This window comes from Spermophilus citellus, assembly GCF_964194105.1.
Source record: "Spermophilus citellus genome assembly, chromosome: 8".
Lineage (NCBI taxonomy): Eukaryota > Metazoa > Chordata > Mammalia > Rodentia > Sciuridae > Spermophilus > Spermophilus citellus.
The window spans coordinates 38,527,251-38,552,045 of record NC_138189.1 but is presented as its reverse complement, the minus strand read 5'-3'; the positions used below and the strand labels follow the sequence as shown (position 1 = coordinate 38,552,045).

Below are 24,795 nucleotides of genomic sequence, written 5' to 3'. Positions count from 1 at the left end.
TATATGTTTATAGATGTGTAAGGGATAAAGGCCTCTAGAATATCCATTTCTGATTTTTGATGAACAGTTGGCTGTTAAGCCACAGTGAGTATGTCCTTTATATAATGTGTTCTTCAAAGCTAACAAAAAAATTTAAAAATGAGAGATTTATTGTGGGAAAGAAACGGACACTTTCAATCTAAAGTCTTTGCTTATTCTAGAGTTTGAAGGATGGCAAAATATCCTTGTCATGTCCATGAGAAGTGGTGACATAGGTAATCTCTAGCCTCCATGAAGGATGACCTTACGGATGACAGCACTACCTCTTCCAGACAGTCCTTAGGACACTAGAGGGGTCCCATCTCTAGCAATCACTTCTACTGTTCTTGACATGGGTCCCAGGTCCCACCATTCTAAGTGGTTTACAAATGATGATTTTTTTAATCCCCACTACAAGCCAGTGAAAGAGATGGTATTGTTAGTCTCATTTTATTGATGAGCAAACACATAGGGAGGTTACATAATTTGCTCAAGATTTCTCAGCAAGTGGATGATAGTTCAGTGTTTGAACTCAAGAAATCCAGCTCCACTGTCTATGCGCCATTTTGCTACAAAGAACAAAAGAGAATAGCAGGAATATTCATTGAAAAAGACACATGGGACACCATGGTGGGAAAGAAAAATAAAAGACACACAGGAATGGGGAAATCTGTGGTTAACCCCAAGGACCTGTGTTAATCAGCTTGATATTACTATAAAGAAATAACTGAGGAAATTAACTTATAAAGAGAAAATGTTCATTCTATCTCACGATTTTGGAGGTTCCAGTCATGATCAGGTGGCTTGATTACTTTGCACATCTGACAAGGGCAGCATGTCATGGAAGAGCACATGGAAGAGCAAACTATTCACTTCAGAAGCCAGGAAGCCAAAAAAGAGGACCAGTGGGGTTCAATAATCCCCTCAGGGAGCATGTCCCCAATGACCTCAGGACCTCCCACTACCTCTTAAGGGTTCTGCCATCCCCCAATAGAGCCACTCTGGGAACCAACCTCTTAACACATTGGCCTTTGGGGGATATTCAACATCCAAATTACTGTAGAGTTGAATTTCCATTTTGGCTAACCACAAGTATATTTAAGGGGCAATTAGGTAGTCTGGGGGTTCAGCATTAGAACACATCATCAGGGCAAATGAATGCATGAAGAATGGGGAAGGGAGGCTATTTAAGGGCTGTGCTGTTCGAGTTTGGATTTATAGGAACCATGTGGGTGAACCCTTTTGAAAGCAGATCAGTGGGTTAGCTGAAGACAATAGAAAATGACTCCTTCTGTACCCTATTAGTTTTATTATGACAAACCACAATATAACATCTAACTTCTGAATAAAATTTTAAGTATACAGTGGAGTGTGTTAACTTTGCATTATTTTGCAGCAGATATCTACAGTTTTTTCATCTTGTGTGGCTGAAACTCCATATCCATTGATTATCAACTCCCTATTTCTCCCTCCATCTAGCCTCTGCCACCCATCATCCTACTTTTTGCTTCTTTGAGTCTGACTACTTTAGATACCTCATGTAAATGGAATCATTCAATAGTTGTATTTCTGTGACTGGCTTATTTCAGTTAGCTTATTTCAATTATTTCAAGGTTCATCCATATCCAGAATTACCTTCTTTTTTTCAGGCCAGTGCTACATTCATAGAAGGAGCCACTGGGAGACATTAAGATGTCGGTGTACTGTACTCTGGCACATAACAGAGTCAGGGAATATTAGCCAGAAAGGGAATTCAGGAAGGCTAGCCCTTTCCCTCTTTGTTTTGACGTGGGTACAATTTCTTTCCCATGCTTACTCCAGACACATCTCACCCAAACCCCTGGTTTATGACAAATAAGTTTGTTAATTTATTCTTTTTTTCTCTTTTTAAAAATACTATGTTTATTATTTAAGCAATATAGTAAAGTGGAAACACAAGGCAAGAAATAATAAGTCATCCCAAATTCTACTAGAAAGAAACCATCTTCAATATGAAGTACACACACATCTAGTTACTAAGGTAGGAAGACAGGTACCTGTTAGAAATAATTTGATAAAAATAAATATTGCTACTTACTAAAATTATTAAATGTAATTATCTTTGAATTGAGCAGAGATAAAGAAAACTGAAGTGAAATGAAAGGAATTCAATCTTGAGAGAGATTAGTTCTTAAATCTTTGCTGTTGCAGTGGACTTGGGAAGACTTTTCAGTTGCTGACCATTTTTTCTTTTTCTAAACTTCCCCTGATTTTCTCTGGAGCCATTATATTTAACCTATGGTCTTTAGTGTAACTTGAAGGGTAAATAAGAAACCTAGAGTCTGCCCTTTTCAGAAGGGAGCTGAAGAAATTCTTGGTGTTCCTTATGTCATATTCTGAAAAGCCAGGTGGCAACCAGATGACTTAAATGTTCTCACATCTATCATCAAGTATCATGTGGCATACACAAACCCCTTCATTAAGTTTAGAGATTAAGGATCTCAAGCTTATGGATCAAGGAAAAAGTTTAACTGGAAATAGAAGTTATTTGGAACTGAACAATAAAGAAAATTCTACTTATTAAAACTTGCAGAGTGTTAAAAGACTATACATGAAGAGGAATTTATAGCATATACATACATATGACAGAATATTAGAGTAAGTCAAGTAATGAGGAAAAGAACAGAGGAATAATCTTGAAGAAAGGAGAAAATAAAAATATGAGGAAAACCAATAAAAACAAACATGCATGTGACTAAAAGGGAAAAAGACAGTTTTCTTTAATAAATTAGACAACATTGATTAAAAATTCAATGTTTTCCACACTGATAAAAAAAGGAGAATGCACCTATGTGTAAACTAAATCAATATTAGTAATGAAAAGAGAGCTTATCATAGATACAAGATTACAGCATAATAAAATAAGGTCATGCATGACTTTATGCCAACATATTTGAGAATTTAGATAAAATAATTAATTTCTCAGGAAAGTATAATTTATCAAAACTGACTAAGGAAAAAAAATCCCTTAAATAGACCAGTATTTGTCATTAGATAATAATGATATTAAATAACAAACCTAATCAATAGTTTAAAAACTACCTTAAAAATCATTCCCAGTTTTAAAAATCATCATAAAAGACAGTATTATGGACAAATTTTATCAATTTTTAAGAAATAGATGGTCTGTATTAAATTCAAACTAATTTTTAGAGAAAATAAAAAGAAAGTGTTCTTGGGCATTTTTTGAATAAAGTAGAAACTTCATACTTAAGGCAAAGATGATATGAAAATAAAAATTATATATCCCTCATCTTAACATGTGTTGAATATTAGTTTCCCTCAAAAGTCATAAGTTAAAACCCTAACTCCACCCACCATGTAATTGTATTTGGAAATATTCCCTTTAGGAGAAATTAGGATTAGATGAGGTCATGAGAGTGGGGACCTCTCTTTTACAAAAAGAGAGTGTTTTTCCCCTCTCTCTCTCTCTCCCCCCCACTACCACTCTTTCCCTCTTTGCATACTATGTGAACACATAGTGAGGAGATAACTATCTACAATCCAAAGAAAGAGTCCTCAAATAAATCTACCTTGTTGGCACCCTGATTTTGGATTTCCACCTTCCAGAATTATGAGAAAATAAATTTCTGTTAAGTTACTCAGTCCTCAGTCTGTGTTTTGTTATTGTTGTTATGGCAGCTTTAGCAGACTAATACAATCTCACTTGTAGATGCAAAATTTACAGAGGAAAGAATGTATGACATGGCACCAGTAAGCAGAAGCAAAGTGTTCTCTTCTCACAAAGGACAAAATGTGTACCCCAAAGGCAAGTCCTCAATAACCCATCTTATTCAGCCACACCCTACCTGCTTATAGTTATCTCTCAGTTAGTCCTTTCAAGTGGATTAATACACTGTTTAGGTAAGGATTTCATAACTCAATCATTTCACCTCTAAATTTTCTTGGATTGTCTTAGAACACATGAGATTTGGGGGATACCTGATATCTAAATTATAACATTTATAATTATTACTTGGTGTTATGTATAATTATAAAAAAATATAGAAATTCCTCAATGTCCATTAGGAGGCTACTGTTAAAGAACCATGGTATAAACAAGCAATAGTGTAAGATGCATTTATGAAAAATGAATGAGGGAGATCTCTGGATACTGACTTGGGTAAGTACTAAATTAACAAAACAAGGTTCAAAATAATGTATAAAGTAGGCCATCTTTTATGTGAGAAATGGAAAGGGAAAATGTGAATATGTATTAATTTGTACTTATTTGCATTAAAAAATAATGGAAGGATACATCAAAAACTAATAAAAATATTTTTCTGTTGGGGAAAAGGAACAGGATGGAGTGATAGGAATGGAAATAAAGCATCTCTAAATATACCTTTCATAACTTGGTCAGAAATTCAGCAAATGACTTACATAATTAACAATTGTACCAGAGAAAATACATAGTAAAAATGGAAAACAAGGCCATAAATTGTCTTAACTGTACATTGTTATTAATATGATGACCCAAAATAAAATAATTATACCAATTGAACTTAGAATATTTTAGTTTTACATCCCTGCTGGGATATACTCTAAGCATCAAAAATTATAAAGGAAGTTTAAATATCATTAAGTAGCCTTATTATTATATTGGAGCTATTATTTGAAACTGTTCTTTGCATGTGGTATGAGAAAGAAAATAAGTGTTTATATTCGTGTTGACAGAAACCACTATTTTCAGCCTGAAAGAATAACTATAAATACAAGTAAAGCCCTGTAACCATCAGTGCAAACTCAGTGTTTTTTCCTACTTTTAAGTCAATATGCATAGTTCTAAATATGTACATTGCACATGAAAAATGTAATGCATTTTAATAGTATATACATTCATGTTATATATTTATGTAGATAAATGTAATATATAACATGTTATATCTTTTCAAAGAAAAAAAAGACTAGTAAAATAATGTCACATTTATTGTGTATGCTTAAGTTTTGTGTCATAAACTTAAGTATATACTAGTAGTATGCCTATGTTACAGATGAGGATTAAGGTCAGAGAGTACAAGTATATTTGTAAAGTTAGCTAATAATAAACTGGAATTTGCATTGTGTCATTTGTCTTTAGGAATGAAATATATTCAACTACATCAACTATCTTTGAGTCATAGTGCTATAGGTAACTTTTGTATTCTTCTTTATGTTATTCTTTATTTTCTGTCTTTCCTCTTTCATAAGCATTTTATGTATATTTTGTAATCAAAGAAAAAATTATTAGATATTCTAAACAATAGAGATATTGAATAATAATATCACCATTATAATTATTTAAACATAAGTTTCAATTTCTACCTATCTCATTTCACTGTCAAGTTACAGAGAATTTTGCACATTTTATAGTAGTACAGATTTAATTAGGATTTACATAAGATATGGAAATATAAGCAACAGATATATTACTCAAAGTTCTGAAAACAGAATAATTCAATAATAGAATTTAATTTGAAATATATAATTTTCTCTCATTCCTTTTGTATATCCAAGGTTGTAGAGTCTCTTAAAATTTTTTTTATTTCAAAATCTTTGGAATGTTTTATTTCTCAAGCAAGTCAGTAAACCCTAGGTTTCTGGTTTTACATGAATAAATATGTAATTTCACCTGTGCTATTTAAATTCTAAAACTTTGTGGTGATTTAAAGAGGCCTTTAAACAAAGAAAGTTCCCTTTTTCAATAGAGAGAGGATTTAAAATACACAAGTATCATAATCATCATTACTTTTCATATCTTCTTCCTCTGGATTAAATTCTGTTCTTTGTGAAATTTATTCTTTGGGGATTATTTAAGTGAAACTTACATCAAAATGTTTTGTTTGTTTGTTTCTTTTTTTGGTTTAAAAATATCTTTATCCTTCATGGTGTGATTGTTTAACTGAATATAGAATTCTAGATTGACAGCTTCTTATCTTCACTTTGAAAATTTTAGTTCACATTTTTCTCATGTCTTGTGATGCCATTAGGACTTTAATGCCAATTTAAATTTTGTTCTTTTGTAAAAAACTGGCATTTTGTCTTTGGAGGCATTAAGATTTATTTTTCCTTTGTTGGTTTCACTATAGTAAACATAACATAAATTATATATATATATAACTTTATTAAAGAGCATCCATTTTGAATTTGAGAATTCAAATCTTTTTAATTTGGAAATGTTTTCAGTTATTAGCTTTGAAAATATAATCTCCCTCCTATTCTTTCTATTCTATTTGTGGAACTCTACTCATACTTTGGAAATTTTCATACATCCTGTATAAATTTCTGTGCTGAATTCTGTTTCTCTTTTATTTTAAATTTATCTTCTAATTCTCTAGGCCACTCTTAGGTAGTGTCTAATCTGCTATTTTATCATATTCACTGACTTTTAAATTTCTGTATCTATGTGTCTACTTATCTATGTATCATGAGGAAGCTTGTCTACCTAGGTCATGTTTTGAGACACACAGCTTTCTTTGGCCACTTGTTTTCTACTATTTATAGTAAGATCCAAATGATTTTTATTCCCACATCTTTGTCTTTAGTTGTTCCAATGATACTTGTCTAATAGACTATCAGATTTTTCAACTGTGTGAAGTTCTTTGACTTCTCACACTTCTGGTAGTTATGTTGAAGACATTGTTCTTGCTTTTAGTAGATTGTTTTCCTGTTTATGTATCACTTTGGATTATAAACATCCTTAGGTTCAGCACATGTCACTCAGGTGCAATTTTGGTTTTGGTTTGATCAGGCAGCCTAAGATATTACTGTCCAATGGCCGTTTGTATTGCTGCTGTTAATTTTGTTGGTGTGTGTGTGTGTGTGTGTGTGTGTGTGTGTGTGTGTGTCTGTCCTGGATCACACACATAGTGTAATTCAAACCCAAACCTTTTCAAGGGTCAGGGCTATAGTAATGAATGCTTAAAGAAAGCTTTTTGTTTCAAAACATAGCCTCCTGCGAATGAGATCATTGGGTCTGCTTTATGTGAGAGCCTCAAGTCTTTGTATTTCTTGTGGATCCAAGGTCTCATCTCTTTATTGAGGCCAATAACTACCTCCAAGAAGTGAAGTGCAATTTCAGCTCATAGATGTTTCTTCACCCTTGTAATGTTGGGTTTTTCTGATGTTAGCTTAAGTATCCACTGTTCTTATTTTCAGTTTCCTACCACATTTCTGGAATCTTGAGATTTCCTTTTCCTTATGGAGAGTCTGGCTCTTTATACAAAAGATGTTTGTTTTATTTCATAAAGTATTTCTGAATGTTTGTAATAGGTGGGCTTACAGGGTAGTTTGTTCATAACATTTCAGGATGCTTTTTTAAAAAAGAATTTTCTTATATAGAATTTTCAATTATACACAAACATAGAACAAATAATACAATGAATACCCATGTACCCTCTTCCAGTTTATTTTATCAAATTACATTTTTGTAAATTTTCTTGGGATCTTTCTTAAAACTCTTTTTTCTAGTGCCTCTTTTAGTAGAATTCAAACTTGCCTTCAAAACTGGCTGTGTATGGTCTACAAAGAATTCAGACTTGCCCTGAAAACCGGCTGTGTATGGTCTACAAAGATGGATTTTGATATCAGCGAGTTTTTAATTAAGTTATTCTAAAGTACTTTCCCCTTATTCTTGGTTTTGCTTTCTGTGGTTTCTGCTACCCATGATAAGCCATGATAATCTGAAAATACTGAGTAAACTCTAGAAATAAACAACTCATAAATTTTAAATTACTTGCTGTTTTGAGTGGCATGATGAAATCTTGCACCATTCTACTTTGTTCTGCCCTAGACATAAAACATCCCTTTGCCCAGTGTGTCTATGTTATATACTATATCTGCCCATTAGTCAGATAGTAGTCATCTTGACTAATCTTGGATATTAGTTGTACTCTCATGGTATCACATTGCTGTGTTCAAGTGGTCCTTATTTTATTTAATAATGTCCTGAAAATGCAAGAGTAGTGCTGCAGGCAATTTGGATATGCCCAAGAGAAGCCATAATGTTCTTCCTTTAAGTGAATATACAAAAGTTATTGTCCTAATTGGGGAAGACAAAGACTTGCATGCTGAGGTTGCTAAATTCTATGGTAAGAATTGAGTCTTCTATCTGTGAGATCATGAAAAAGGAAAAACAGATTTGTGCTAGTTTTGATATTGTGCTTCAGATTTTAAAAGTTATGATCATTCTATTTTATTATTATCTATTTTATTATTAGCTATTATTGTGAATCTTTTACTGTGCCTAATTTGTAAACTTTATCATGGGCATAAATGTATAGAAAAAAAACAGATGTGGTGTTTGGTACTATCTATAATTTCAGGCAATCACTGGGAGTGTTGGAATATATATCCCTTGCAAATAAAGGGGACTACTATACTTCATAGTCTGGAGAAATCAAAGGTTTTTAGGACACATGGTGAATTCTATATTAAATGTTTAATTAATCTTTATTAAAATTTATATTTTAAATTTTCCAATTGTAGGAAAAATTAGAACATCCTTAGAAACACATCTGATTCAACATTCCCCTTAATGGTTTTTGGTGTTAGGTCTTTCCGTCTTTCATTGCATTCTCTAGATCTTCACCTCTTAGGCCAGGAGATATCTGTCCTTTGACTCTGATGTGATCGCCACTTAAATCAGGAGCAGTCTTGCTAAATTTGTTGATGATCCTCTTTATTTGGCTTTCTTATTCCTGAGCCCTCTTATTTCAATGACTTCCATAATATCTCTGACAACAAATTTATCATCCATTCTACCAAGAAAAGTGTAGAAAGTAGAGAATTTTCAGAATTTTCAGAATTTATGTTTTTCAAAGCCAAGTTTCACACAGTCACAGAGTAGGTTTTTTTTTTTTTAATCTGACAAGTGAATTGACAGTATTTGGTTAACAAGTAGGAGAAAAGGATACCAGCATTTCCTGTTGACATGTTCTTGATAAGGAAGAAACACTTAGTGCCAAACATAGCCTTCATTTACAAGTGGACCAAATTCCTCTGTCTGTCCTTGGTAATGATAGAGTACAGCCATTCTTTTGGGTTCTCTCTCTCTCTCTCAAAGAAAGAAATAGCATGGTTTATATACACTAAATGATAGAAGTTCATCTTAAAAATTTCCTTTTGTGTATTTACAACATGCCTTCCCTTACAACCTTATTCTTTGCATATATCTTCCTTTGCAAATTCAGATAGTACAAGGTAAACTCCAGTTTTTCCTAAACCTGACATAATACACATTCTAAGTTCAGAGAATTTTGATTAGGAGAGGGTATCTGAATGAGCATTTTATGAATGCATTATGACAAAAAAATGTCTAGTTGTTATATTCTAGAGCTTCATATGCCATTCTGCTCTGTGAGCCCTAGTTTTCTCTCTTTTAGGACTCAAGGTTTGAGTTCCTTAATATAGTATTCCTGTAACACTACATGGGGCTGCAAAGTCCATCAAAACATCATAACTTTCATGAGCACCAAAGTTTAAAACTAACTGTGAATAAGCAATGAACATATTGTTCTACTAAGCAATTTATTATACTTTCATCATAATAGAATTGATTTTTATCCTTGTTGGCATGAAAATCAAATAATTTTCAGATGTATTAAAGTAAATGTTGTCTAAATAAAATATGATCTTATTTTAAATTGATTTTATTTTTAAGTGATAGGGATTGAACCTGTCTTCTGGCAAATGTCAGGTGCTGGGCCTTGCTCATGCTATAAGCACACCTTCCACTGACTATTTTAAATAGTGATATTTAAAAAAATATATGCTTAGTATTATTTGATTTTACAAGTAAGAAAAAGTAATTAATGGAACTTAAATTTTGATGCAACATAAATGAGTGATTATTTCTTCTAAAAATGTATGTGTCATGAAATCCAGAGGAAAAAAGCAGAATGAAAGCTTAATGTCTCTGCCTTCATTTTCCTGCCTACATCACATGGATACAAATATTTGTCCTGTGTTGTTCACAGGGTTTTTGTGAGTTATAGGTAAAATAATAGCAATTGTAACATCAAAAATTTCTTTGTTTCATTCTAGGCAGTAGGCATTGTGAAAATATGCTTTAATCCTCACAATGACCCCACAACATGGATATTAGTATTTCCATTTCACAGATGAAAAAAACTGATAAGTAGAGAAGTTTAATACTTTTGCTAAATGCCAAGAAAATATAGAGTAGTAAAGCCAAGGTTTGAATCAGACTGTGGAGCTACAACACTATGTATGGAAAAGGTGTCCTACCAATGTGAAAGCACTATATACATTGAATTATTTTTATTGGTCATTCTTCCATTGTTCTACAATGGATGATTTTGTGGGGACAAAATGTAGTTATTTTAAAAATTAATGAGAAATGACTGTAAGATGGAGATGTTACAGCTTGTTTAGTTCTATGGAATATAAGTGATTTACATTAAAACATTGACTCCCTACAACATTAAAACATTAGTGTTTGTTGAATGAATGAGTGCATCAGGCTATGAGCCATTAACTGTGATTTAAATATCTTAAAACCAAGCAGTATAGATGTGTATATATGAATAAAATAGAATGACCTGGTTACACACACCCACCCACACATGCACGCACATGCAAACACACACAAACAACACACACACACACACCATATAGAATGTGAAAACTTGACGTTTGCCAGAAAACTTCACCAGGAGAGTTGGAATTGCATTAAAATGTTAAGTCTAGAATATATGTGATTATGTAGAAAATAAACCTAAGCCTCATGTTCTTCCTGGCTAAAGCAGCTAGCTAGCATTTAATTAACTCTGATAATTTACACAGCATTGCACAAGGTCACAAGGTACTTACTTCTCTTTTTTTTTTTTGCATAAATTAGCAAGATATTGGCTTACCTATGCCTTGACTATGTCTATAAAGTTTTTTTCAAAAGTCACTACTGACTTATTAAGAAAATTCATCTTTTGTTAACACAGCTTTCTCTTATGAGAAGTAAAATGGTTACCATATTTGGGTTCAGAGTTGGCAGTCAGTTAAGCAGCTGGAATCTTCATAGAGAGGCCCTGTCTTCGGTGTTGTATTTCTTCTTATCTTAGTGAAACCCTCTTACTGATGTTCCTAAGTACATTGTATTCTTCACAATGGTTTGCCAGAAATTGTTCTGGCTAAATGTTTCTTTTTTTGTGTGTGTGAATTATCTAGCCTAGAGAATGACCTTAATTGTTTAATTCAGTGGATGTTGTTCTGACCTGAGTTGACTTCGCCCACAGCCAGGAATAGACACTAAGCATTCCCAACCTAAATGGTCTCTTGGTGAGAGCTTTGCAATCCGTTTTTCCCCTAGTGAAAAGTGTTGGCTGCTTTATTTATATGAAAATAATGAGAAAAAACCTGTTACCATATTGCTTGGATCTCTTTTTCTTTTCTTTTTTAACCTCAAATATTTATTTGTGAAGAGAATACTTACAATCCACTGTGTAAGCAATTTCAAAAGTATACAATACATGGTTGTTAACTAGAGATGTCATGTTGTACAATAGATATTTTGAACTCAATTCTTCCTAATTAAAATTTTGTGTCTTTTAACCAACAGCCCAGTTCTCCTCTTGGTCCCATCTCAGCTCTTGGTAACCAAAATGCTACTTTCCACTTCAATTGGTTCAACTATTTTAGATTTCATATATAAGTGAGATCATATAGTCTTTTCTTGACATATTTCACTTAATGTAATGTCTTTTGGATTCGTTCATATTGTTGCAAATGACAGGATGTCCTGTTTTTGAAGTACTGAATAGTATTCCATTGCGTATATGTATTTCATGTTGTTTATCCATTTATCCATTGATATATCCTTAAGTTGATTCCAAATCTTGGCTATTGTGAGTAGTGCAGCCATGAACATGAAAGAGCAGATATCAATTAATGATTTCATATCTTTTGTATATTCAATAGTGGAACTGCTGGATCAAAGACACGGTAATTCTATTTTTAATTTTCTGAGGGACTTCCATACTTACTTCCACACTGGCTATAACTAATTTATGTTTCTACTAACAGTGTGCAAGGGTTCCATTTTCTCTACATCTTTACAAACATTTGTTAATTTTTCCTTTTGGGACTGTTGTTTTAATAATAGCCTTTCTAACAGGTGCAAAGTAATATCTCTTTTGGTTTTAATTTGCTTTTCTCTGATGATTCATGATGTTAAACATCTTTTAATATAGCTGTTGGCCATTTGTATGTTTTCTTTTAAGAGCTGTGCATTGGATCCTTTGCTCATTTAAATTTGCTGTCTTATTGAGTGGAGTTTTTTATATATTTTAGAAATTAACCCCTTAATTAGATGTAGGGTCTACAAATATTTTCTCCCGTTCCATAGATGGTCTCTTCACTCTGTTGATTGATTCCTTTGTTGTGCAGAAGATTTCTAGTTTGATGTCATCCCATTTGTCTGATTTGGGGATCATATTAAACATATCATTTGCCCATACCTGTGTTATTGGGCTTCCCCCTATGTTTTCTTCTAGTAGTTTTAAAGTTTCAGAGCTTATGTATGAGTTTTAAATATATTGTGGGCTGATATCTGTGTATAGTGTAAGATAAGGGTCTATTTTCATTTGTCTGTATATTGCTGTCCAGTTTTCCCAGTGTTGATTATTGAAGAGGCTACCCTTTCCCTACTTTGCATATTAGCATCTTCATAAAAAAGATGTCAAGGTCCATGTATTTGCTTTAATGCCAGTGTCCTGCTCTTTTAAATGCCATGGCTTTGTAGTATATTTTCAAATCAGGTAATAGGGTGCTTATAATTTTCTGGTTTTTAAATTTTGTTTTGTTTTTTTTTTTTCTTAAGATTGTTCTGGCAATTTGGGGTCATTTGTGGTTCCATGAGTTTTAGGACTTTTTCATATTCTTGTGGAAAATGTCAGTGGAATTTGGATAGGGATTTCATTTATTTTTCTAGATAGCATTGGGTAGTATGGAATTTTTATGAGATTAATTCTTCCAAATCACAAATACAGGATATCTTTTCACTTATTAGTGTCTTTCTTTCTTTCTTTCATGGCTGGTATGAATATTTCACCTTCTTGGTTACATTTATTCATAAGTATTTTAATTTTTTTTACAATTACTATAATGTCATTCTCTGATATTTGTTGTTAATGTATGAAAATACTATAGATATGAAGATACTATTGATTTTTACATGGGGTTTTGTATCCTGCTGCTTTATTGCTATATCTGTGTCTATTGAGATGGTCAAGTGGCTTTTGTCCTTTATTCTGTTAATGTGATGTATCTCATTTATTGATTTTTTTTTGGTATGTGTGAAACCATCCTTGCATTTCAGAAATAAATTCTAATTGTTCAAAGTGAATGACTGATTTAAACTTCTGCTGAATTTGGTTTGCTAGCATTTTGTTGAGAATTTTTGCATCTACGTTCATCAGTGACATTGGTCTATAATTTTTTTTTCTTATACTTAGTTCCTTGTCTGAATTTGGTATCAGGATAATGCTGGCCTTCTGAAGTTACTCTGAAAATATTCCTTCTATAGTTTTTTTTGTGGAAGAGTTTGAGAATGGTTGGTATTAGGTCTTTATATGTTGGGTAAAATTTAGCAGTGAAGTCATCGGGTCCTGGGCTTTTCATTCATGGAAGACTTTTTTTTTATTACTGATGCAATTTCTATTGGTCTGTTCAAAATTATCAACAGAACAAAAATATCTTGGATGTTTCTTCATGATTTAATCTTGGTAGGCTGTATATGGGTAGCAAGTTGCCAATTTTTCCCATGTATAATGTACATAGTAATCTCTTAAGCATCTTTGAATATCTGTGGTATCAATTATAATGTTTTCTCTTTAATTTATGATTTTATTTGAGTATTTTTTTCTGAGTCTAGCTAAGGGTTTTTTTTGCCTTGTTAAAAAAACCTTCTAGGTTTTGATGATTTTTTTTATTGCTTTTATAGTGTCTATTTCAATTATTTCTGCTCTGATCTTTATAGTTTCCTTCCTTCTACTAACTTTGGCCTTAGTCTTTTGTTCTTCTTTTTGTTTTTCTAGGTTCTTGAGGTTAAATGTCCAGTTATTTATTTGTGATGTCTCTAGTTTTTTTTTTTATTTAGACATTTATTGACATAAATTTCCCTCATATAAAATTGCCTTTGCTGCATCCTTTAGCTTTTAGTGTGCTGTTTTCCCATTTTTATCTGTCTCAAGATGTTTGTTAACTATCATTTTAATTTCTTACCTTATCCATTGTTTTTTCAGGAACACATTGTTTAATTTCTACATATTCCCTCTGTTACTTATTTCTAATTTTATACCATTATGGTCAGAAAATATACTTGATGTGATTTCAGTGTTCTTAATTTTTTTTTAAAAGATTCATTCTGTGACCTATTAGAGAGTGTTCCGAATGTTCTTGAGAAGAATGTATTTTTTGCTGCAATTGGATGGAATGTTCTGTACATGTCTAATTAGGTTCATTTGTTCTTAATAGTAGTTCAGATCCAATGTTTCCTCGTTGGTTTTCTGTCTAGATGAGCTATCCATTATTGAAAGTGGGGTACTAAAGTTCCCTATTCTTCTCCTACTCTTATTGCATTGTAATCTATCTTTATGTTGAGATTTATTAATATCTGTTGTATTTAGGTGCTTTAGTGTTGGATGCATATATATGTACAATTATTATATTTCTTATCAATTGTCTTTATATAATGACCTTTCTTTGGTCTCTTTTTAAGATTTTTTTCACTTAAAGCATGTATTTTTTTTCCCTTATCTAAATATAGCTCTACCTTTTCTCTTGGTTTTCATCACTTTACTTTCAAACTATGTATATACTTAATGAAATGAGTGTAATGAGTCTCTTGTACAGTTGGGTCTCGTTTTTAAATTTTTAAAAATCCATTTAGCCACTGTATATTTTTTATTGGAGAAGTTAATCCGTTTGTTGTCAAGGTAACTATTAATAGGTAAAAAAAATTTTTTTTTTGGTACTGAAGATTGAACCCATTGGTGCTTTACCACTGAGTTACATCCCCAGTCATTTTTGTAACTAGAGTCTTGCTACGTTGCCAAGGCTAACCTCAAACTTGTGATACTTTTACCTCTGTTTCCCTAGTCACTATGATTATAGGCCACTGACTATTTTCTTGTTTAGTAAATTCTTTTTTCCTTTATTTTTCTCCTGATTTCTTCTTTTGTAATTAGATTATTTTCTCAAATTGTATGCTTTGATTCCTTACTATATGTTTCTTGTGTATGTAGTACAGGTTTTTGCTTTGTGATTTCCACAAGATTTAGTTAAAACACAACACAGTTTGAACATGCTATTTTAACCTGGTAACTGTTTCAATGGCATTTTACATTTTTAATGCCACAATTTGCGTTGTTTTCATTTTATGTCCCTTGGCAAATTAATAGAAAAAACTCTTATAATTTCAATGCTTTTATCTTTTAATCTTCATAGTTAAAATGTAAGTTATTTACATACTACTACTACAGCATTACAATATTCTGGTTTGACTATATACTTACTTTATCCGTGATTTTTATGGGTTTGTATGTTTTCATGTTGCTTATTAGTTTTGTGATCATAACCCATGTTTTTTTAATTTTTAAATTTTAAATATTTAATTGATTTTATTTTTTAGATACATGACAGTGGAATGCATTACAATTCTTATTACACATATGGAGCACAATTTTTCATATCTCTGTTTGTATATATAAAAGTTTCATTGATTTCTTTGCAAAGATCTAGTTTTTTACCAAATCTTTAAGAAGAAACTCTATTATTAGAATCCAAAGAGTTTTACCAAAATGTTGTACCATGAATTAAATAAGTTTATAATGTGTAAAATGAAATAGACTTTTGGACAGAATACAGAGGAAAAGAATATTCTACAGGATCAGAAAGACTTAACTTCAGTTTCAACTCTATTTACTACGTAACCTGAATCTTTTCTCACCCTCATTGAATCTGTTTCATCTTTCATAAAACAGGAATAAAAATGGCTTTTAAAAATAATATTATAGAAGGATTAAGGCACGATATAAAGCAACTAGCAAACATCCAGACTAGAGATCACTTGAAGATCTTTATTCCCTTATCTCCAAATGAGTTTTATTACACTATAAAAACAAATGGAAATAAAATTTAAAATATCTTTCATATTAAAAGATAAACTTGAATAGATACTGGTGATTTATTTGAGCTTTTACTTCAAAGTAAACTGACCTCTGAATCCTCTAGTTTTTCTTTTTGAAAGTCCCTCATTCTTCAAGTATCAGTTGAGCATCAGTGGAATAAAGGCATTGTCTGGAGCTCTTTCCCTTCCTGATGAACTCGGTCCTCACAACTGTATGACTATCATTTTTTAAATATTTATATTTTAGTTGTAAGTGGACAAAATACCTTTATTTTATTTTTATGTGGTGTGGAGAATTGAACCCAGCGCCTCATGCATGCTAGGCGAGCACCACCCTCTGAACCACAACCCCTGCCCATGACTAGCATTTTTATTATTTCTACTTTACCGATTAAGCTACTTTGAGAGGTTGAGATCACACAGCCTTTGCATGGTCAGGCTGGACCTCAGAGCCAGGCTTGATTGTGGTCTCCTGGCTACTGTTTCTCAGTTCTAGAGGAGCTTGCTTTTACTTAGCTGTAAAAGTTTACAGAGTTTGCTTCTATGGTTATATCCACTGTTTCCACAGACCTCCTTGCAGCAGTCTAGTGTATGGTACTCATCTATTGATCTTTCTCCAGCCTTTACAGTTTGTAGGCACATCTTCCTTTTTTTTGTCCACCATAGTGGAGACTTATGCTAAAGTGACTGAGTATGCATAAGGATATCAGCAGGTATAGCTTTTTAGAGTGTGTTTAGAGCAGGTCCCCTCCTTTACTTCCAACTGCAATACTATAGTCCAGAGGGTAGTCCACACTAAAAAATGATCTGATGAAGGGAACAAGTTAGGACAACTTCCTATACCATGGTGAGTTCTAGGGAACAGGGTATTGAAAATATCATTATTGGTCATCAGCACTGGTGCTCTTGAGTCTCAGATATGCCTACTTTTTCATATCTACTTCTACCTATTATAAAAAGCCATTTGAAATCAGGTTCGTTCTATTTCATCTCATAATTAATACATGGAATAACGATTGCGTGACTAATACTTGGTATCCCTGTGGTGTTGTGGTGACAAAGTTCCTGCTCCACTGTGGGAGGACAATGGGAATAAACAAACAACTAAACAAGAAAATGCAGATGGTCCCCAACTTATGATGATTTGACTAAAGACTTTCTGACTGTATTGTGATGTGAACCTGATAGGCATTCAGTAGAAACTATACTTTGAATTTTGATATTTTCCAAGTTCAGCAATGTGCTCTCATTATGTTCTCTCATTATGCTGGGCAGTGGCGGTCAGCCTTAGCTCCCAGTCAGCCACACAATCATGGGTAAACAGCTGGTACTCTACAGTGTACTGTGTTGCTGGGTTAGGTATATTTAATTATAATTTTTGATTTAATGATATTTTCAGTTTACAATGGATTTATCAAGAGAAACTATATCTCCAGGTGAGTTTGATCTGAATTAGGTAGTGCTAATGCTGTGGCACAAAGAAAAGAAGATGATTTATGCAGGAGCATTTTAAAATGAGATGCATATGGAAACATTTGCTGTCCTCAGAAAAGGCCAGTTTTCTGAAGTCAGGCCTCTGTTGTGGCTCCCTGGATCCACATACGGTAGTTGAGCTGCTCTGAATATTCTAGTGAAGAAAAGGGAGTTGCTTCCCTTTGATGTTTTTGTTTCATGACTATAAATCTCATAAAATATGAAATGATGACAACTTCAATATTATAATAGGAACAATAAAGACAGGATACAACAAGCAATATATCTGAGCATGAATATGACTTAATGAAAAGCCCACTGGCTGGGTCAAATTGTTTTTTGGCATTAGACTTTTACAATATTTAGGCTGCTTGAATATTTAGTTCTGGTATATTTCTTAAAAGAGGAATTTACTTTTAAGATTGTCAACCTGAATAAAAATCAAAGGGAGACTTTCCAAAGATTAATTAAATTTATTTGTGAATAGCAGAGCATCACAATGGGAATATGCCCTCCACAGCAAACTGTGCATATTCAAAGAAGCTGAGGCAAGGGGAAGCCTTTTGTGGTGAAACAAGGGTTATATAAGATATTTTTAAACAATGTTGCCTGGGTAGAAGGAGCAACAGCAAAGGTGACAGCAGTCCAAGTGGAGACAGCAGTCATTGGGTGGAAATCTTTACAGAAGTGTGAGATTGTGATGACCTTTGTGCTAGGTGGTGTTTGTGGCAGTCTTTCATGAGAGTCACTCTTACCAAGCAGTCATGCATGAGAACTCTCCCTTTATAACCTCCCAGATTTATTTATCTATTGTAGGGTTGACACAGTGACTCCAATTTGATTCTGACAATTTTCACAAAGCTCATAGTCTTTGTGCAGACCTAATAATAATAAACCTATTGTGATGTTAGTCTTCCTTTGTGAAGGTGTATCTGCTCCCTTGGGTATTTCAGAGCATTGGGACTATGACTGTGTGTATAATCATGTATGTTGGACAATATTTATTATTTGTGTGTGTGTGTGTGTGTGTGTATGTGTTTTATTAGACCATAAGCTCCATAAGGGCATGTGTTTTATTTTACTTAGTATCGTTTGCTTTGTTGCTAGAATATAATTTTTTCTTGGCACATAGCAGGAGCTCAATAGAAGTCTATTGGGCGAACAGTGAGCAAGGCCCTTCCTGCCTCTGCGGGACTCAGGGTCCCCTCACTGAGTAACAGCATAAACCCAGGTGAGAAGATGCCTTTAACTATGATGCTTGGCAGCTGTTGGTGAAAGGAGACTTGGACTTGGGGTGAGACGAGTTAAATCCCAGCGTTGCCATTCACTAGCTGTGTGAACCTTGGGGGAAATCACTTAACCTTGTTTCCTCAGCTGTGAAACAGAGATAATAGCTTATAAGGAGGGCAAATGAGCAAATGAGTATGTGAAAGGGCTGAGAATAAAAGTAAATACTGACGACAAAAGTATAGAGACAAAAGGGGTGATGTGAGACGGTTCAAAATAGCATAACCAGAAAAAGGATGTAAACTAAAGAGGTTGTAATAAAGGATATCATATGGGAACCAAAACCAAAATTAATGAGGCTAGATGAGAGGAATAGAAAAGAGACATTTGGGAAGAAGGCCAACCCCCTCATGACTATTTTTTCCCAAACCACTAAAAGTGGCTGTCTGCAAAAACTCTGCTTTACAATCTCATTGCATCCTTAGGATCTAGAAGTAGAACAAACAAATGGAGAGGGGTCCACAAGGGAGAACTATGAAGTAAATCCATGAGTTAAAACGAGTCAGTTTAGGTAAATTAGGGCAAATCAATTGTGCTCTGATAAAATGTCACCTTCTGGCACAGTGGAATCCATTCTAGTAGACATTTAATGAAATACATGATATTGTAAAGGAAGTCAGAAAGGTTACCAAGGGTTCCTGTTAAAATATTAGGCAAACGGTGTCAAAGTACTTTAGAAAGTTGATTTTTCATTATTGTTTGGTTTAATTCTTTCCTATCAAATAATGCTACTATGTATTCTAATCACTATGGTTTAGATATAGTTTTGCTTATATTTAAAAAGCAATATTTTATTTGATTTTAAGAAATTAAAAACCCCTCTGTTGAAATAAATGCTATGCAATTCAATATTTGCCATATTGCACAGATTTAAAGTGAGATCGTTTGTAATTAAGGAAAATAGAGAATGTGAGTAACAAAAATCATTAATATAAAAACTCAGTGCAGAAATGTCTAGTAAGAGGATCTGCATCCCCACCCTAGGCCTGACTAGTTATGGGGATCATCATTTAAGATTACTCAGGACTGTTGATGAAGTCTATGTTAGTTTCGAAAAGTTAACTAGTCTTAATTCTGCTTTTAAAATTAGTAAGATTTTAAAAATTCATATTATTTAATTCTAAAAGTTAGAACAAAACATCATAATTTCCAATTGAGCATAAGGAAAATTCATACAAAGGCCCATCTTTGCTTCCTGATTCTAGTATCTAGAAGTATTCGCAATGAAGTACGAGCAGGGAAAGTCCAAGTTTCATCCAGAAAGCCATCGAGTCAGGTTATGAAAACAAAACAAAATAAATCACTAAAACAACTTTCAGCAGCACTTTGTTTTTGTATTTTTATTTTTTTTCCTCAAATTGTAGACGTGCCTTTTTATCAATGAGTACTCTGAAAATTTTTGATTAAATCATGTCTTACTAGCAATGGAGCTTTAGAATTGTTTGCTAAACACTACAATTTTTGTCCTTAAAAAAGGTAAGACCGGGCTGGGTCTTACAGTGGCGCACACCTGTAATCCCAGCAGTTGGGAGGTTGAGGCAGGAGGATTGAAAGTTCAAATCCAGCCTCAGCAAAAGTGAGGAGCTAAATAACTCAGTGAGACTCTGCCTCTAAATAAAATACAAAATAGGGCTGGGATGTGACTTAATTTATTTATTATTATGAGAAGAAATGGGCTTCTTATAGACTTGAGAGACTCAAAAGAGTGGCATATTGGTAAAATGTTTAATAAACAGATTTCTGGACCCCCCCCCCCAAAAAAAAAAAAGAATAAATATTTCTATCTTACTAGAAGTACACTGCATTGGAGTCTGGGGATGTGGCTCAGTAATGCAGTGCTTGCCTAGCACACATGAGGAGGTCCTGGGTTTGACCCCCAGCATTGAACACCAGACCAAACCAGACCAGACTAGAACTAACCAAAAGTATATTGCATCAAGAAGCAATTTTGTTTTCCAGACCTGTTTTTAGATTCTCTTCTCTAGTTCCCAACTTGGCGTAACTGTTCTTTAGAACAGTTCATTAAATAATGATGTCTATAGGAACATTTTGGTTAGCTATACATCTTCTTGTATATCAGCCCTGCTCTCTAATTTCTATTAGACTCAGTAGTAAGTTCTTAGTGAAGAAAAATGATCCCCTCGTTTCTTCCTCCCTAAGAAAACAAAGTTTGATTGAGAAACAACAGCAAATGAGCCTATTTTCAATAGTGCCTTCCCCTTCCTCAGGGAGAAGTGACTTTCCATGGTGCACAGCATGTAGCTGGCTTGTGAAACTCATTTCTTCTGGTAAGAATGTATCTACATACAATAGCAGAATTACATGTCTCAAATACAATGGAATGTTCTAGGAAAAAATAATTTGACCCACATGCTGAGTGAGAGGGGTAATAGGATACTGACATAATTACCTGAATATAAAAAGTTTGAAGTCCAGAGTCTTAGAAGTAATTCTCTTTTATATTTGTTGGCTATGAGCAAATTATTAGGTAAGTTTGGTGAACACTTCAGCCCAGACTGAAATTTTATAATCTTTCTTTGTTACATGCGTTTATTCTCAATCTTTAAATTTTTATTTTTCTCCTTTTATATACCTCTGCTAATCCAGACCTTTTAAAATTTTCAACAACAAAATGAGTTCTTCCTTTTTATTTAATCTTTCTTCATTACCTACCCAACATTAAATTCTGCTCTTGGGGATTTCTTCAGTGTTTGCTGTGCTATTGACAACTGTGGTTGAGGAAGAAGAATGTTATGAGGACCTGAACAACAGTCTCACTTCTGCTGTTCACCTTGTGTTTCTCTTAAATCACTTTTTTTGGTCTGTTTAGGTATTTACCCATCCATTTTTCTCTCCATCCATTGTCTTTCTACCTACCTATGAGAGCATTAGTTTCTTTATGTATTATGAGAAAATATGTGTTATATTCTTAGGATTAAAATTTATAATTTGATCATACTTTGGAAAACCATTACACAAATATAACAAATTATTATTTGTGTTTTACCAGTTATTTTAAGACTTCTGAGATTTAGGATTTTATATTACTTTTCCTGAGTATAGATTCTCTCTTCCCAGGGGAATTAGCTATTAGAGAGAAATATAGAGGGAAATATATTTTTTCCTTTTGTGCAATTCATAGTGCCATGGATGTATTGTAGCTGACCAAATTATAATTTTTCTATCTTGTGTTTTTCAAATGATCTGTCAATATTCAATGTTTTCTTTTGTCTAGGTGAGGAGCATGAGTTTGGGGTCATCTAATTGCTTCAAATGTGATCTGGGCTCAAGTGTACAGATTTTACAATTGATAATTTCTAAAGAAAACAATGTCATTAAAACAAATTATGTAGAGTATATATGGGCATATTCCATATTAATATAGATACACTGTGTGGTTTGCATGTGTCCCTCAAATTTCATGTATTGGAAACTGGACCCTCAAAGTCATATTCTAATGGTCTATGAAGGTGAGGCCTTCGGAAGGTATTAAGGATTAAATGAGGCTATGTGAGGTTCCCATGATGCAAATAGTGGCAACACAGGAAGAGGAAGAAAGCCCTGAGCTCACAAGCTGTTCTGCCACACGATGCCCCAAGCTGTCCCAGAACTCTGTAGTTTCCCACCAGCAAGAATGCTCTTACCCGATGTGGCCCCTCACTCTTGCATCTCTAGAACCATAAGCCAAAGCTATCTTCTTTCCAATTACCTGGTCTGTGGTATTGTATTATTAGAAACAGAAAATGAACTCATACACCAACCTTGTGATATTATATGAATTTTAGCTTCTTCCTTTCATGGGCCATTAATAATTATCCTCTTTAAAAACTATTTGTAAAATAATCACGCTCTTTACATTAGCTTGTTGCCTCCAGATGTAAGTTACTCAGAAGACAGAGGTTTCATTTCTGGAATTTGCTCTCGATAGCTAAGTACCCCCAGGCGGTTTTCTGAAATTGAGTTTTCTCATGTATAACATCGATATAATATCACTTCACTGAATTGTGAAATTAAGATAATTGTGAACGAGAGAATCTGAATGCCTGTTTTGGTGCCCAGCACAAGGTTGATTTTCAATAAATGTCTTTTCAGGCCTGATTTTATGAAAATGAGTGCATGCTTTTAATAGAGAAAAACTTACTTTTGTGTCTTATAAGCAAACTTCTGTTTCTGTAGCACAGTGTACACAGTGTGGCATTTTTGAGTCTGCTGCCTGTGTATCCTCTTCCTGGCCCATAATGCTCTTTCACACTGACATCTGCTTAACTTTCCTCTCTGAACAATTTGAGCATCATCTTCATGAAATCTGCCCAGATTACTCTACCTCAGCCCTTATGGTAAACTGAATTTATATATAACTCTGTCTATTTGTGTTATTTTCATATTTTTATTTGAAAATTTCCTTGTAATTTTCTTTTGTCTCATTTTATATTTTGAATTTGGTGAGGTACAAGAAAGGGTCTTGTCCCTAAGTTCTTTGCTTTGTCTTGTCTAAGATCTGGTGCAGAGAAAAATTCCACATGTCGTTGGTTGCCTTTGAAAGTGGAAACCATGTTTTGATCTTGTCCCACTGAGCTCAACACTTTGTGGGTGATCAATGAATATTATCCAACAATGGGGAATTGTATCTTTTCATGAAGTATGAGACTCTTTGATCTGATGGCTACAGTTTGGTCATTCAGGGGAAAGACTTCCTACAGGTCTTTGAAGGTTTTTGGAGCAGTGTGAAAGAAAAGTGAGTTTGGAAATGTTGCTTAGTAGAAGACCTAGTAGATAAGGAAAGGGTCAGAAGTAGACTGTAAAGTGACCTGTTTGAATGAGTGAGGCAGAAAGGGTAGGAAATCCTGCTATTTTGGACAGCATTTATTTTGTCTTACAGATGTACATGTTTGGCCATATTATCAAAGATACCACCTTATTTTCAATATTGTTTTTATTAAAGTGGAGTTAGCTTTATGTTTAGAGAGAACATTTTCTTCAAGTTCTCTCTGAGCAATCAGAAGAGTTGTTCCCATTCTTATTGAACTTTCCCTTCTAATTTTTCCCTCCCTCAAAATATGATTAATTCTTTGACTGTATGTTTAAAGCCTGAAGATTCTGTGTTTAAATAGTAGCTTGATAAACAACAGTAATAACAAATTTAATTTTGATTATATCATTTGGAAAAAAATAAAAGCAATACATCTTCATATGAATCAATAAGAGACTCTAGAATTAAAGAAAAATATAAGGCTCCTAAAATCCCATCCCAGAGACCCATGTCAACATTTTAGTTTATATTGGATCCACCAGGTGAGTTTCTGGAATGAAAGAAATGGAAAGTCCATGACTGTTATTGTGCTCAGAAGAACTGGCTATGTAAGAAAATGAAGTCAGAGGCTCTGAGCTGATCCTGAATTGTGATATAGGGAGGATTGCAAATCCTTGTATAATTGTGTGTTTTCAGAAACAAGATCATGGTATACAGATGGTTTTGTGACTTGCTGATTTTATTCATGACATTATGAGCATCACTGTGTATAGTTATTCTTCTAAAGCATTTATATTTCATAAAATATTGTTGTTCATTCCATAATGTTTTAAACCAATTCCATTTGTTGAATATTAGTTAGATTTCTCTCTTTAAAAATAGTAAACTATGCAGAGATGAAGATCCTGCAGATAAATCTACATTCATGACCATGATGATTTACTTAGGGTGAGTTTCTAGAAATGATATTGTAGTGTCATCAGATAAGCATGTTTAAAATTTGTTTGATAGATTTTTGTCCTGACCAGCTGTGATACCACAGCTATTTGCCCAGGAAATAATTGCTCTACTTCTATCAATATTAATAGGTTGATTCCATATCATA

At 33.4% G+C, this 24,795-nt stretch overlaps 1 protein-coding gene across 1 annotated transcript in view; it reads left to right on the top strand.

Annotated features, from left to right (window-relative positions):
• CORIN (corin, serine peptidase) overlaps positions 1-24,795 on the top strand; it is a gene marked incomplete at its 3' end in the record, with an annotated part of 279,389 nt that overhangs the window by 72,662 nt on the left and 181,932 nt on the right.